The following is a 15,103-nucleotide window of genomic DNA, read 5'->3' on the forward strand; positions in this document are numbered from 1 at the left end:
ATTTATGTATTAACCGGCACCCTGTAACTGAGCAGGCCCATTTCAGGATTATTTTAAAATGGGGAGGTCCTTCACCACCATTAATTCACACCTCTTCAGTGAGGTCTGGAGCACGCTGAAACTTGGCAAGTCAGTGAGGTGAATGGGCGACCTGCTGAGTTCAGAATGTAGGGCGTCTTTATTTTTTATAGGAGCATTGTTTGGACAGTTTGTTTTTAATTACTTAAGATCTGTTCTACTTGTGCTTGCTTGCTGAATGCACGCCACAGAAAAAGGTTTTAATCTCACCAACTATTGCGGACAATATCTTTCTTCCTGATGCAGGCATGTCTCTACTGATACACACCAATTTTAAAACCACAGAAACAAGCCAAAGTTTCTAAGAACATGGATCCTGAACGGGCCTGCAGCTTTTTTGTTTTTCAAAACGACTATTCAAATCAGTCAAAAAATCTTAACATTGATTTGATCAGCGGCATGCACAGTGTTGGATTTTTAAAAAAAGATTTAAATGTTGAATTGCTGAAATCTCTACTATTTAAATAGTACTGTTTTGTATTTTCTGCATTTGGATATCATACTCCCACTGCCAAAAAATGGATAGGAGGGGGTCTCTAGGTTTAATCAGAGATGCGAACTGAACTAAACGACGATACCAAAAAAATAAATAAATAAATAAATAAAAAAAAAACAAGGAAGGCTAGTGAAAACCGAAACATGTACAGTATACGTTTTGCTATGAAATCCCTTTACTGCCAAACAAAAAATAAAATGTGTTTTCTGATAATCAGAAAATATCAATGTATACAGACATCCACAAAATTAAGTTGCTCTAGTACGTCTTCATTTGCATAGGATCATTATGCAGTGAAGTGCATTTACTGCGATAACTGGTACTTGTTTCTGTGTGAAACTGAATCCCACTCACTCATTATAATCCCTTTTTAGTTTGCGCCTTCAGGTTTCCCGGCAGCAGATTAGCCTTACTTCTCTTTACCGCGGCTAGATAGGTGACGTTTGCAATGAAAAGGAACGGTTTCTATTGAGTCGCAGCATGGGCTGATAACAGTGTTTGTACACAAACAAGTTTTTTATAAATAGTGAATTAAGGACTCCTGGTTTTATTTAAGCATTGTGAGAACATATATAAAGAAGGAAATTAGGACTGGGGGGGTGTGGGGGGGAGTCAGTTTGTCTGAAATTAAATTTCACGAGGGGGCCATTAGCAGATTTACACGATGTCAATGGTTGTTCCTGTGCCCTGGGCTGGGGACTGGTGCTGCTGAGCAAAACTGGCAAAACTCCCTATACAGCCTACCCACCCTTCCAACAAATGCAAATACATATGAACTTGTTCTGTTTATGCGGAAGCTCTTGGAAAGCCTACACTAAAAGAAGGATATTGTTTTCAAGAATAAAACTGAAATACACCCAAACACACACACACACACACACACGTTATTTATATATATATATATATATATATATATATATATATATATATATATATATATATATATATATATATATATATATATATATATATATATATATATATATATACATATACATATATATATATATATATATATATATATATATATATATATATGTGTGTGTGTGTGTACACATACACACACAATTATTGTAAAGCTCAATTAAAAATGCATTTATATAATGACATTACTAAGGTATACATTTTAACTAAAAACTACTATTTGGTAGCGTGAATGCACAACTGGATAAATGATGAGGAAAGGTTTTGTTTGAAATCCCTTTGAAAACAGGGTGATCTTTTTGTGCTTCAGAAAACCTGACTAGGATTCAAAATCAATATGTTTACTTATTACAATTATAAAGCTTAACATCATTAACATCAAAACCATAGCAAAACAGCTGACTAACTGCCATTATTTTAAATTCATATGTTACTTCAAGAAAGGAGTCTGCATATGCTTAGATAAGTAACAAAGGCCATACAGTTTTTATAATTTTGAAGTCCTGTAGGCAAGAGACAGCTGGCATAATGCTTAAAACTGTAATTAAAAAGTACGGTCTAGTCCTGTTTTACAGCAGAGCACAGGGAACAAGGAGATCTTCCCAGATTAGCCACTGACTGGCACAGTATTTTATTCTGTTAGTTACGTTCAAGCCTTCCTGCCCCCCACACTAGAACCGTCAGGACTACCAAACTTTCCAACTTGCTAAATACAACAACACAGTCCCACCCGCACCTCTGCCAGGAAGTCATTCACTGTTTTTGATGTTCCATCACTGCAGCCCACCAAATCAAATGTTCTAAGGTAAGTCTCAGTCAAAATAAAAATTAGTGCCAAAACTGATAAAGGCATAATAGTTTTATCTCAAAATGTTCAATGAACAAATAACACTATTAAATCATCAACATCAGTGAACAAATAAATAATGAAATGAATGAATGTAAAAAAACAAAACACCAAATTAGGGAAACTAATCTATTTAGCCAATCACCACTGCTTACAAAAAGCCTCCTTCTTCTCTTTGGTGTCTGTAGCGGAGAACACAAGGCTGCTATGCCCTGGGCAAAAGAGCAGAGAGCTTGTCTGTTTACAATTACTGCAGTCCTGCTTCTAATGAATCTTCCCGAATGACCGCTAACTGCCAGTTTTGTTCTTTAGGAACAAGGGAGCTATTAGTGGAGGGATTGAGGAAGGAAGGAAAAGGGAAAGCGAGGGGAAGGCTGCCAGGCTCAAAGGCAGCTCAGAAGTCTCAGCTGTATCCCTCGAGGTAATCTGTTTCACAGGCAGCTCTTGGAAGAGGCACAAGCATGAGCTCCATTTTCTCCCTTCTTTTGCGAGAGATGAAAGGAATTATTTATGGCTCTACAAAAGAACAATCGCTGGAACATCTGAAACCTTTTTCTGAACTGCCAGAATGGCCGAGGGACTCTTATTCTTTTATAAAAAACAAAACAAAACAAAAAAACACATATCTCATGGGCATATAATTACCATTCTCTCAAATTAAAGTGTAAATATTTACTTTAATTTGAAAGTAATCCATTATTGTTTTTTGCATGAATTCAAGTTTCCATTTGCAGGATTTTATAGATGCACAAATGAATCAGTGAACTTCAGGATATATATATATATATATATATATATATATATATATATATATATATATATATATATATATATATGATATATACATAACCCAGTTTAAAGGTAATCTATTCTGACTCTTCTAAGGTATTGTTACCACAGGAAAAAGTGGTGCCCTGAATGATACAGCTATCCTGTTCTATTTCCTCTTTCCCTGTCATAGCTGCTATCTTCACATTTCAGTACACCGTGACATTGAAAATGCCCGCTCCATGGTTTACCAGTATTCAAATATATACTAGAACAAATACCCCTAGGGTTTTGCTGTCTGTGATGATTCAAGATGTAGAATCCATTGCCAAAATGAAACCGCTAAGATTTGTAAGAACAATCATGCTGTTTCAAACACGTCTCAAGGGGCTACAACTCATACTCAGGCAGGGCTTTAGTGAAAATGTCATCAATGTTCACAATAATTTACCACTGCTAAAATAGAAGTAGTCAACCAACTTTTTAGGTATACTAAAATAAACTAAAACCTATTTTATTGCAAACAAACATTTCCCAAAAAGAATTCAGTGTTTTGTTGCAACTTACACATCAACCCACAGTTATGCTTCTGAGCTTCTGTCAAGCAACCTTGACAGATCAACAGGCAATGTAATGAGGGCGTTCCCCAAGTGCAGCCGTTTTAAAGTGGGAATGGGTGAATCCATCCCACATTTTGTTTCAATTCAATAAGGAGGTATTTAAAAAGGACACTAGCGGAATAGGTATTGAACTTCATGTTTGGCGGTAACTTTTATTAAACTTAGTTAAATACAGTACAAAATAGAGCTGTTGAAATACAGTAAGAAAAACACTCAATAACAGAGTTATGCAACATTAACATGTGCCATCTAGGAAAACCAGGAGTGTCCATCTTTTTCAGGCTTTGGAAGGAGGGAAGGGTTAAACCTTGTCTTGCCCTGACGTTACTGAATCACTCAGATGTATTTCACATGCAATCCCACAGAAATAGCAGACATCAGGAAACTAAAGAATCCTTGAAAATGACCCAACATAGTTTTCTCTCTACAGTTATTAAAAGACAGGACGTTGGTTTTATTTCTAAATATGCAGTTTCTTGAGAGGAAAATTTAATCTTAAAAAACTGTGCATGTCAGTCTCTTTCAACTTTGTAAAGTTGGCTAGATATCAAGTCTATCATTTTCTCACCACTTTAAACACCAGAGGACCAGGAACATGTCCTACCCAAATGATATTCATACATGTTGCTGACCCTGACAAACACAAATTAAAACCAATTCTGATGCTCCATATTTGTTCCGCAATTATCCCTGATGCCATTTATTTTATATAATGGTATATAATAATGGTGCTTAAAGACAGGCCCATTCAAATTACTTGACCATCCCTTCATATAGTTCTCTAATACTCCTTGTCATTTTGATTAATACAGAATAACAAAGCAATCAAATAAATTTCTTCAGACAAAATGTGAAAAATAAATAAATAAACATGTGTGTTAGATCAGTTAGTCAGTTCCTCTAGCATTTCATTTAAAAAAATGTCATCTAAGGTAAAAAAAAAAGTATTGTGCCAGCAACTTACAGTACAGGATTTCAACTGTAACCTGAATGAAGTCCAGAAGGAATCTGAATTGTCTTTACAAAGATGCACATCAATTTAGCCTCTGACCAGAAGTCATTAAGTACAGCACAGTAACTGTTTGTTGCTTGCTTGGTTGTTTGAACCATGGTAAAATATATTTTACATTGCAATGAAGCTGTAAAACACCAGGTCCAAGATGGCTATTTCAGTAAACTTTTTTATTTTTTATTTTTTTTGCATTGAAAAAAGGTGTTTATTGACTATTACTTCAAAAGCAACACATTATCAAAGCTTACTTTAATCAGTTAAAACAACACTTGCAAACATGTTGGGCTTGATGTTTACATTTTTTCTTATTTATATTATTATACTTTTTTTTTTTAATTAATAAATCTTTTCAGTCACTCACTGCAGTTTATCAGTCACTTTGGCTCACTCAAGGTGGCCTCTGAACAGTTATTGTACCTCGATTAGACAAACAATTCAGCACATGTGGGAATTTCTGCCTGAAAGAAGCCCAGGACTGTATGGACGAGTATCTTATGGTGAGTACTGAGGTGCCTGTGCAGTGCAATGCAGGTGTGTTAACTATTTGGACATATGAATACAATTTTAATGATTTGTCCTACACTGACATTCTTAAATCTCATTATCAGACCATCATGACATGCTGCTGATTTCCATTTGCTACACAAGTGTAACTTAAATCTTGACGATAATGACTAGGCCATTTGAAGATATGCATTAGGATTCAGTTACCCCCAGTCACAGTCGCTATAATAGTTCACCTGTCTGCCTCTGAAACAGAATTGTCCTTGTTAGTTTTCTATTACAATTGTAAAATTAACTATGGGTATTTATATCTTACGGTTGCTCTTTTTTTTAAATCCTGAAACATCCATCTAATCTACGTTAAATAAGCTCTTAATGTTTCTTTTTAAATCTTAGCTAGGTGTTTTTGCAAAGCGTGCAATACACAATAGGGTTATTATTATAATGGCATGATTCAAAAGCAACTCACAGTTTTAACAGCAGCATACTAGTTCTGCAGGTTAGACCTCCTCTACTGTTTCTTGTTAAAAGTATCTGAAACAAAACACATTGGAAATGTGAACAAATGCCAAGTTATCAAAAGTGCCCAGCCATTTAAAGTGGAGGTATCAAAAACACAAGCCAAGTTTCAAGATACCACTGGAGCAACCTTGCCCAGCACAAAGCAAATAGACAGAACTGTAAAAGCGGTGGGGGTGAAGGTTGCCCCAATTGTTTCTACTAACTTGGCTTGTGTTTTAGATGCAAGTTCGATCTGCTTTTATTGTGCCTGAAAAACACAAGCCAAGTTAGTAGAAACAACTGGGGCAACCTTGGCCCCCATCAGTTTTACAGCTGTGCCTATTTGCTTTGTGCTGGGCAAGGTTGCCCCAGTGGTTTCTTGAAACTTGGCTTGTGTTTTTGATATCTCCACTTTAAATGGCTGGGCATTTTTGATAACTTGGCGTTTGTTCACATTTCCAATGAGTTTTTGTTTCAGATATCACTTCTTTGTTCACTTATAACACACACACATTACGGGAATAGCAAAATTGTTCAACCTACATTGAGGCAATGTATTGTCGTTTGGACAGGGTAAATGTAAATAGTAGCCTAGTTTGTTGAAAGGGTTAAGATGTGAATCCTTGTAGCGTAGCGGTTGTGTAGTTGGAGCGAAAGTATGACTAGTTAGTGCTCAGATCGTGCCCTTTTTATATATATACACGTTAAAGTTACGTGTGCAAAAGTATGTATGTTCAACGAAAGTGTCATTCATATTAAATATTTTTGTTTCACATAAAAAATGTGTTTGTTACACATAAATAAAACACATTTAATTTTGCAATACAAACCGCGTGGGAATCAAATCCAAGACATGGGTCCAATGCAGCTTGCAATGAAGACGCCCTCACTTTCACGCCACAAAGTGTGCACTTCTATTTCACAACATTTGCTAGTATAGCAGTAAAGTAACGAGACAAACAAGATTTTGTAAATAATGATTAGGTATTATCCCAATTGTATTGAAATCTTTCATCTGATTTTGCAAACTATCATAAGCTTGATCTGTTCATCTAGTATATTGTAACATTTTCAAGTTTAGGAAGTAGTGCTCAGGGAGACAATGTTGAATTCACAAAATGTTTGTTTTATTTGAAACTACAGAGAATTCCTGTCAGAGGCTGGAATTCACGGCACCAAAATAATAACCCTACGTTTTAGTCTTGGCACTTTCACTGCATATTCTCTCTGGTCACAGCTCACACGCTCACTCAGTCACACCCACAGTTTCTCATTCAGGTTCAGCGTTGGACTGTCTCCAGTCCCCAGGCTCAAACTCCTGTCGTTTACCACCATTGTCTGGCTCATCAACCAGTCACATCCATATGTTCAATTTTAAAACAGAAATAAATCATTTAACATAAATGACAAATATGTCACAAGTGTGTTCCCTGGTATATTTCCATGTTGACAAAACAAGTTAATTGTCATTAAACTTGAATGTCCTGTAATACACACGTGTTGATAAAAGTCCCTGAGGTCTGCTAAAATCTGCAAAAAAAATGAGAAAAATAAAAAGGAAGAGAAGGACATTATTACCTTACTTTGGCGACTTATTTCTCTTACTGAATGATAGGTATTGACTTTTTTTTTTCAACATTTCACCCAAGAGTGTTAGGAATTACAAATTAAAAGTGAAATGGTGTTTTGGCTGATTTACCTTTGCTGCGCCAATACCCTGAAAATACATAAACTATCCTTGCTGTATAGAGTCTGGCAGTTCTCACACTTCACTGGTAACTAGCATTCCTCTCAATAGCATGTGATTTTAAAGAATGAATTACAAGCAAATCAAATTAATAAAAGCAACGCGAGTCAATCGAATGCCGGAAACAACAATTTCTGCCTGAATGTGCCTGTGATTATCATAAATAGATCTCCAATATATTATATCTCTTAGTTATAAACTAATGAATAGCGGCCTAAAAGACAACAGCTTTACAAAAGATCAATAAATGTAATAAATGTACTGCGATACATGTGTGACCATTGTTCTCTCAAGCACATTTATGAATGCAGTTTTGTCACAACCTAATTTAAAAGTTAACAGCAAAGAACATTTAAGAAATAAACCAGATTTTGTATTATTTCACCTAAAAAACTGACCAAAATGAGCATGCGTCAAGAAATAAACTGTGACCTTTGATTACATTTTTAAAGGCTATTTTGTTAAAGCTGTTATTAAAGAAATACTGAAGGCAACATGTGCAGAACTGCAATTTAAAAGTTACATTCTTAAGGGGTTTTAGGCATATTATTTACGCGAGGAGATATTTCCTTGGTGGCTGAAAGCGTTCCAAGCCCATACTATTCCACGTTTACTAAGACAAGATGACACATGCTGCTGATGTCTGTAAGGTATCAAAATACACAAAGGCACTTTTTTCAAGCATACTATTCAGAAAACAACACAGGAAGTAACTGAATAATGCAGCATGCAGGCTAAATAATATTTAGTGTAAACTGCACTTCTCAGAAACTGAGCACTTAGGTTAACCCTGAAATGGACTGTGCGTGTCTGAACAGTGTCCCCCGCCCCCCTCGTATGGGGAATCTGCAGAAATCAAAAGTAAGCTCATAGGTAATTTAGAGCATCCATTATTGCCTCACTCTGCAGGAATTGTCTTGATCTCTCTTTCTGAATCGTTCTAATGAAGATTGTCTTTGTAGGCCACATACCACACTACTGTGCACGTCTGCCATTTAACATGTTTTGTGCCAGCTAGCAAGTGCTGTTCTACTTTAGAAAAGTATAAATAGTTTCATGCCGTATTAGAAAATTCCTGTAACAATATTTAAAACAAAAATAAAAACAATAATGCTAAATCATAAGCTTTAGTGAAAAAAAAAAATATATATATATATATATATATACACACACACACACACACACACACACTGAGACCAAATACAATGTTAATGATCCTACCAAATGCAGTTGTATTGAATATGAATATTCACAACTACCGACAACAACATAAAGTTAATAACTCACCTACCCAAGTAGGAGATTCTGCCAACTTATATAAACGGCACGTAAGAGCATTTGTCATATAGTGTCTCAGTTAGGAACTATGAATTCAGAAAGGGCTAGGATTGTGTTAAAAAGAAATAAAGAAATAAAGAAATAAATGTAAATGTTTACGTAACAGTAAGTGCAGATGACTGAGACGACGCAAACTCCTCTTGGTAAACTTTAACCCCCCCCCCCCCCCCCCATTTCTGTGTGAATACATTATTTGCTCACTTATAATTTATAATTTGAGCACAGTGAATTCATATATCTAGAAAAAGCAGCATACTAAATTAAATTATTAATTTAAATTAAATACATGTTTTATAACAACAAGATTGTTAAATAAGGACTGAAGAGGAAAACAGGTTTGTCTATATTTAATTCAAGAAAAAAAAACTAAAAAAAACAAACAAACAAAAAAAAAAACTCAATGTTGTTGAAAATTTGTATTTAATAAACACAGTGAAAAGAGCCACTCTACAGTCTATAATGTTTTGAATTCAGCCAAAGAATTCACAGGTTTGAAAATGATTCTAGCTAGGTGATAAAATTTAGCCATTTGACTATTTGGCTCATTACCACAAATTTAGCTCATCCAAAGCTCCTGTCTGATCAAGGAAGGGGACAAAACCGCCACTTAATATGGGGATGAAAATAGTCATTAGAGAAGTTGACTAATTTCCACATTTTATACCACATACACTTTTAAGCACAACTAAATAAGTTTATGAATGATCCACAATCAGAAGTGTGTAAGAAAGACCAAAAAAAAGAAACTGAACCTCAATATGCAACATTCTGTAGAACAATTAAGAACATCGAACAGTTATATATTACATAATTCTCATGCAATGCTTCAAAACTCACGCAGACTAGTAGCAACACTTGTTTATGAGCAAATGCATAACATTTTAAACTACTTTCTTTGATATTAAGCCTAGCAGATATACCAACATGTACAATGTACACACTCAAATTTAAATACATGATGACACAGCATTTTAAATAAGTATCTTGTAGAGGCATACATACTGTGATTCCTAAGTCCACTTTGCAATGTGTCATATAAGTTACTGTGGAAACACAGAGCACTGGACAATATCAGCGTTTATCAGTGGTAACCATCCGCATCAGCACTCTGAGCGATCATGGCCAACAAAGTACATTTTGATGAAAGCCCATTATCTAACATCTAGACACTTGCAAGAAATGCTCAACTAATCCACAGCCCACTGTTATCTTTTCTGTTGAATGTTTGTGTGCATCCATGTAAGTTGAAATGTTAAGTTTCCTTGGAATGGGAAACAGCACATTTTAGTTATCTTACAGGAGTAATTTTTGACAATAAACACACATTTGAAGTGTTTTTTGTAAAACTAATATATACTTTACAGATAACAGAAACTGAAGCTTTAATGAGGACAAACACAACGGGCAAGTAGATTTTCATTACAAATGTAAATGTAATGTTTGGGAGTTCTTTCGAAAATGAGCAAACTCTTATGTGTTGAACCGTGTTAGTTAATTTGATGTCATTGTAACCTAAAGAGTAAACACTGCAATATATTGCATTACAAATTAAACAATGTAAGCATAATCCATATGCAAATGCACATTTTAAAAGGATCTGTTTACATTATAGGTTTAAAAGCCAATGGCCTGAAGGCAACATGGAAACTCCCTAATCCAGAAAAGCACCTCCACCTCTAGAGCACAATCCATCTAAGCTGAACCCTGAGGATTTTTATCACAAATGTTGTTCAATAACGGATACAAATTCTAAAACCTCAACTCCCCATTTAAATTGATTCTTCTGAGCTCTGTTAGGCAACTCACTAATAAGCTGAACAACTATTTTCCAATTCAAAATCATGGATCACCTATGACCGTTCAATTTTCTGAGTGAAAAATACGGTAAAAAGTAACATTCTAATGAAAAGTGTTGAATTTAAATCAAGGGAAGTACTGTTAAAACTGTACAATGCATTAGTAAGACCTAATCTTGACTATTGTGTTCAGTTCTGGTCACCTTGCTACAAAAAGGATATTGCTGCTCTAGAAAGAGTGCAAAGAAGAGCGACCATAATAATTCCGGGTTTAAAAAGCATATCATATGCAGACAGGCTAAAAGAATTGAATCTGTTCAGTATTGAACAAAGACGACTACATGGCGACCTGATTCAAGCATTCAAAATTCTAAAAGGTATTGACAGTGTCGACCCAAGGGACTTTTTCAGCCTGAAAAAAGAAACAAGGACCAGGGGTCACAAGATTAGACAAAGGGGCATTCAGAACAGAAAATAGGAGGCACTTTTTTACACAGAGAATTGTGAGGGTCTGGAACCAACTCCCCAGTAATGTTGTTGAAGCTGACACCCTGGGATCCTTTAAGAAGTTTCTTGATGAAATTCTAGGCTCAATAAGCTACTAACAACCAAACGAGCAAGATGGGCCGAATGGCTCGTTTGTAAACTTCCTTATGTTCTTATGTTCTAATTTTGACTATAATAATGTTTAGCAGTACAAATACTTAACTTTTTCTCCCTTAATTATTGAAAAATGTCTGGTGTGCAAGAGATTTATGTATGTATGCGAGTGCCTGAGAAAATTAGTATACAATTAAGATATCAAGTTGATCCAGCTAGTATTGTTGTAGCTTGCTGTCTTGGTTTTCATGAATTATGTGCATGCTTTCCATACTGTAATGGCTGCATTCCAAATTCTGAAATCTACAGGCTCTATTTTAATCTAAATAATGTCATTGCAAGTCTGCTGGGTATAAAAGGCTTGTGCTAGTGTTGGAGCCCTTTAGTTTTAAATTTCATTGAGCCTAGAGGCATTGAAGGCAGCAAATTTAGGACCATCACCGTTCTGACGTGCTTGCCTGTTAAAAAAAAACACAATGTGGCAGTGCTGCTGTAAATAGTGTGGGTGGGAATGTAAGGTTGGCAGAGATGGGGTTAAATCTGTCCCTGCCAGAAATCACAGGTGTGGCCATTCCCCAGTTAGGTAATTGATGCTAATTGGGGAGTGGTCACATATATAAAAGGAAGCAAAATCCTCTCTTTGAAAGAGGAGTTTGAGGGGGGAGTGTTTGTGCTGTGGTTTTTGTAACATTGTAGTGAAGGCTAATGCCCAGCCTATAAGTGCTTTTTTTTTTTTGTTTGAACTTTTTAATTTGGCCTGAGTACCTTGTTTATTTTGTTCCTGGTTTTGTGTTTGTTTTGTTAATAAATGTGCGTACCACATTTCTGTCTCTGGATCTCGTTCCTGCCAGTAACAGCTTGGGCCGTGACACTACCCTGTCACACACACAGCATTTCCCCAATTACTCACCTTACAGCTAGCTCCACTGAACTAGCAGTCTAAACCTTGTTATAAAAACCCCCAATAAAGCAAATCCAATTTAGATAAAGGTTTCTCTGCTTTGGCACCAGCACCTGCACTATCAGTGTGGAAAACCATTGTACCTCGGCACCTATAGTTCATTAAATGACATGGGTGTGGAGTGTGTGGAGTGCAGGGGGTGCTTTTATCTGGGCACACAACAAATGAGCTGCAAGGGAAGAGGGGGAGATGCTATTGTGCTTATGCAGGTAGCTTCTAGTGTTTGTTTTCATTTGCAGTCCGCTGACTTTGTGTCTCCGTGGCTTTGTCTGGGGAGAATAACATGGTGGTACAGCCAGGCCTCCCATCCATCTAAATCAATCCACAACCCCAATCAAAGTCCTTATCAGAACTATCTCTATGGGCAACTTCATGTGTGGGAAGAGGGGGATATAAAAAGGAATAGACTAAGGGGAACTAAATAATAAAGAAAATGCTTTGTATTTCAATATAAACAAACTGGCCCACTCTAAAATGTGGTGCCGATTTTAATTTAGCAATTATGTCTCTGTTGTAGCTTTACCTGTACCTGTGTTTTGTGTCAGCTACAGTACAATCATGAAGTTTATTACAAGGATAGAAAAGCTCCTATACGTTAATAATACCACAGATTATTTTTGAATGATTGTGACCTTTTGAGAAGTTCAGGATTACCATTTTTACTTTTTATCCAAACATGATTATCTATCAGTTTTATGCCAAATAATTGTGGCATTCAATTTTGGTCTCCACACTACAAAAAGGGGAGAGAAGAGTCATTTGACAAATCCCAGGGCATAGGGGTTTAAGGTACCTACTTTGCCTAGAAACAAAACAAGGGGACTTCAGGACTAGTGCACACCTTGGGAAGTGGAGTAGAGACTGCGGTTAGGAGGCACTCCATCACACACAGTGCTGACTATATGGACAGCGAGTGGTTATAAAAATGTCACTACCCAAGCAAAAGCTCATGATTAAACCACTTGACAAAACCAATGCAAAACTTTTTTTGAGAAGCAACTGATTTTTCTGGATATAGCCTGGATGCTTTGAACATAACTGCCTATAAAGCTGATGTAATACAACCACATTGCAATTTCAAAAGGCTTTAAACTTCCTAAGGGTCAAGAGACTATATAGATGTTCAAAGACTTGAACTACTCTCATTTTCAAAGGATTTTAAATATACAAAGTTTTTAAAAGAAAACAAATCAGTTAAAATGATTTTAGTATACCATGGTTCAACATATGCTCAATGCCAAAAGGCTTAATAACCATTTTATGAAATCTAATCTTTTTTTTTTGTTTGTTTCTGTATCAAAGGATTCAAACATAATGGAGCCCAGAATTTTTTTTTTTTTCTTTTTATATAGAGCCTTTCATAGTGGACCACCATCACAAAGCACTTTATACAGGTACGCTGTGAACTGTGCATTACATGCAGAGTCCCTTACAACAGGACACTGATTTAACATCACATCCGCAAGATGGAGCACAAGGAGGTTAAGTGACTTGTCAGGTGACCTTCTGGTTACATTCCCTGGACTTTAACCACTGGACCACACTACCTTGCTGTCGTATTAGTGAAAAAAATATTAGTAGAACAGTGTATATTCTTTAAAAAGTATAATCTGTGATGGAGCCTTTAAAAAAGTTAACCTAAATATACAGTTCTAACCAGATTGAAAAGTACTGATTTCCTTAATGTATTTATACCAATAATAAGCAGAGCACATTTTCAAGAGACATACGTTCACAGAAAGTCTGCTAATCTGCCAAAACAATTATTCCAGACGGGCCTGAATATGTTGTTGTACCATTTAATGCAAAGCCATTTCCTGAGTAAATATGGTAAATCCATTCCAGTACTGTCAATCCAGCTGAAAAGTTTTCGTACTTTCATTATTCCTTTATATTTCAGTTATTAAACAAATAACACTGGGGAAGCCTGGAAAATTTAAGAGAGACACTTTTGGTCAAATATGCTATTACATTTAGGTCTAAAAATGAAATCCTTTTTTTACATAGTCAGTCTGATTTTACAAAAGAATGTATTGATATTGAATAGCCAAAAGTAAAACGCAACAGTTATTTAAGATACAAATGTCAGAATGTTTTATGATGCTGGTTATTTTGTGAAAATTATGTGACTGTTGTTAAGAGTGTTAAAGAAATATAAAAAAACTTCAAATCATAAACCCTAATTTCTGTAATATCTTTATGGAATGTACAAGTAATGAGAACTAATAATAGTTTGTAATAAGAGATTGTTTTTCAATCTCTTTTTAAACTAGACTTAAAATGATGAAGATAATGGGTATTCTGTGTTTTCAGCAACAAAAATGAAAGCAGTCATTTTCTACAGCGCTTCACTTAATGCATTACGTACAGTCAATCTGTTGTGCACAGGTAGAACGTTCTTTTAAATAGCGTGTTAGCATAAATTTGCTTGACATGCCCAATACAGACGTGAAGTCTGAAACAATGCATATTATATAAATATGCTAGACTTTATATACGACGTGACGTCTGAAATACAATGCATATGTCTATATTTTTACTAATATATATAATATATATATATATATATATATATATATATATATATATATATATATACTTTTAATTATACTACCACATTGATAACACTTAGATTGTGTATATGAATTTGTAAACACATAAAGCACCTTTCTATATGAAGTTATTCATTTATTTTTTAGTCCCATGCATGTTTATCCGACCCTACGTTTTTAAGTCCAACCCAACTTGACCTTCTTGGAGGCCACTACAGTTCTGGCAATAAGATTTGACGCCACTCAGTCCAAGAAGCTAGTAGAGTATAATAAAATTCAGGGAGTCATCATTATGCTGGAGGTTTTAATTGCTCTTTTAAATGTACTCTAAACAAACATTACTAAAGGATTTGGGAGAC

At 35.4% G+C, this 15,103-nt stretch overlaps 1 protein-coding gene across 2 annotated transcripts in view; it reads right to left on the reverse strand.

Annotated features, from left to right (window-relative positions):
- The window catches only part of spata5 (spermatogenesis associated 5), a 183,785-nt gene that overhangs the window by 102,046 nt on the left and 66,636 nt on the right, over window positions 1-15,103 (reverse strand). The gene's annotated exons all lie outside the window — the stretch shown is intronic.

This window comes from Polyodon spathula, chromosome 1 (assembly GCF_017654505.1).
Source record: "Polyodon spathula isolate WHYD16114869_AA chromosome 1, ASM1765450v1, whole genome shotgun sequence".
Lineage (NCBI taxonomy): Eukaryota > Metazoa > Chordata > Actinopteri > Acipenseriformes > Polyodontidae > Polyodon > Polyodon spathula.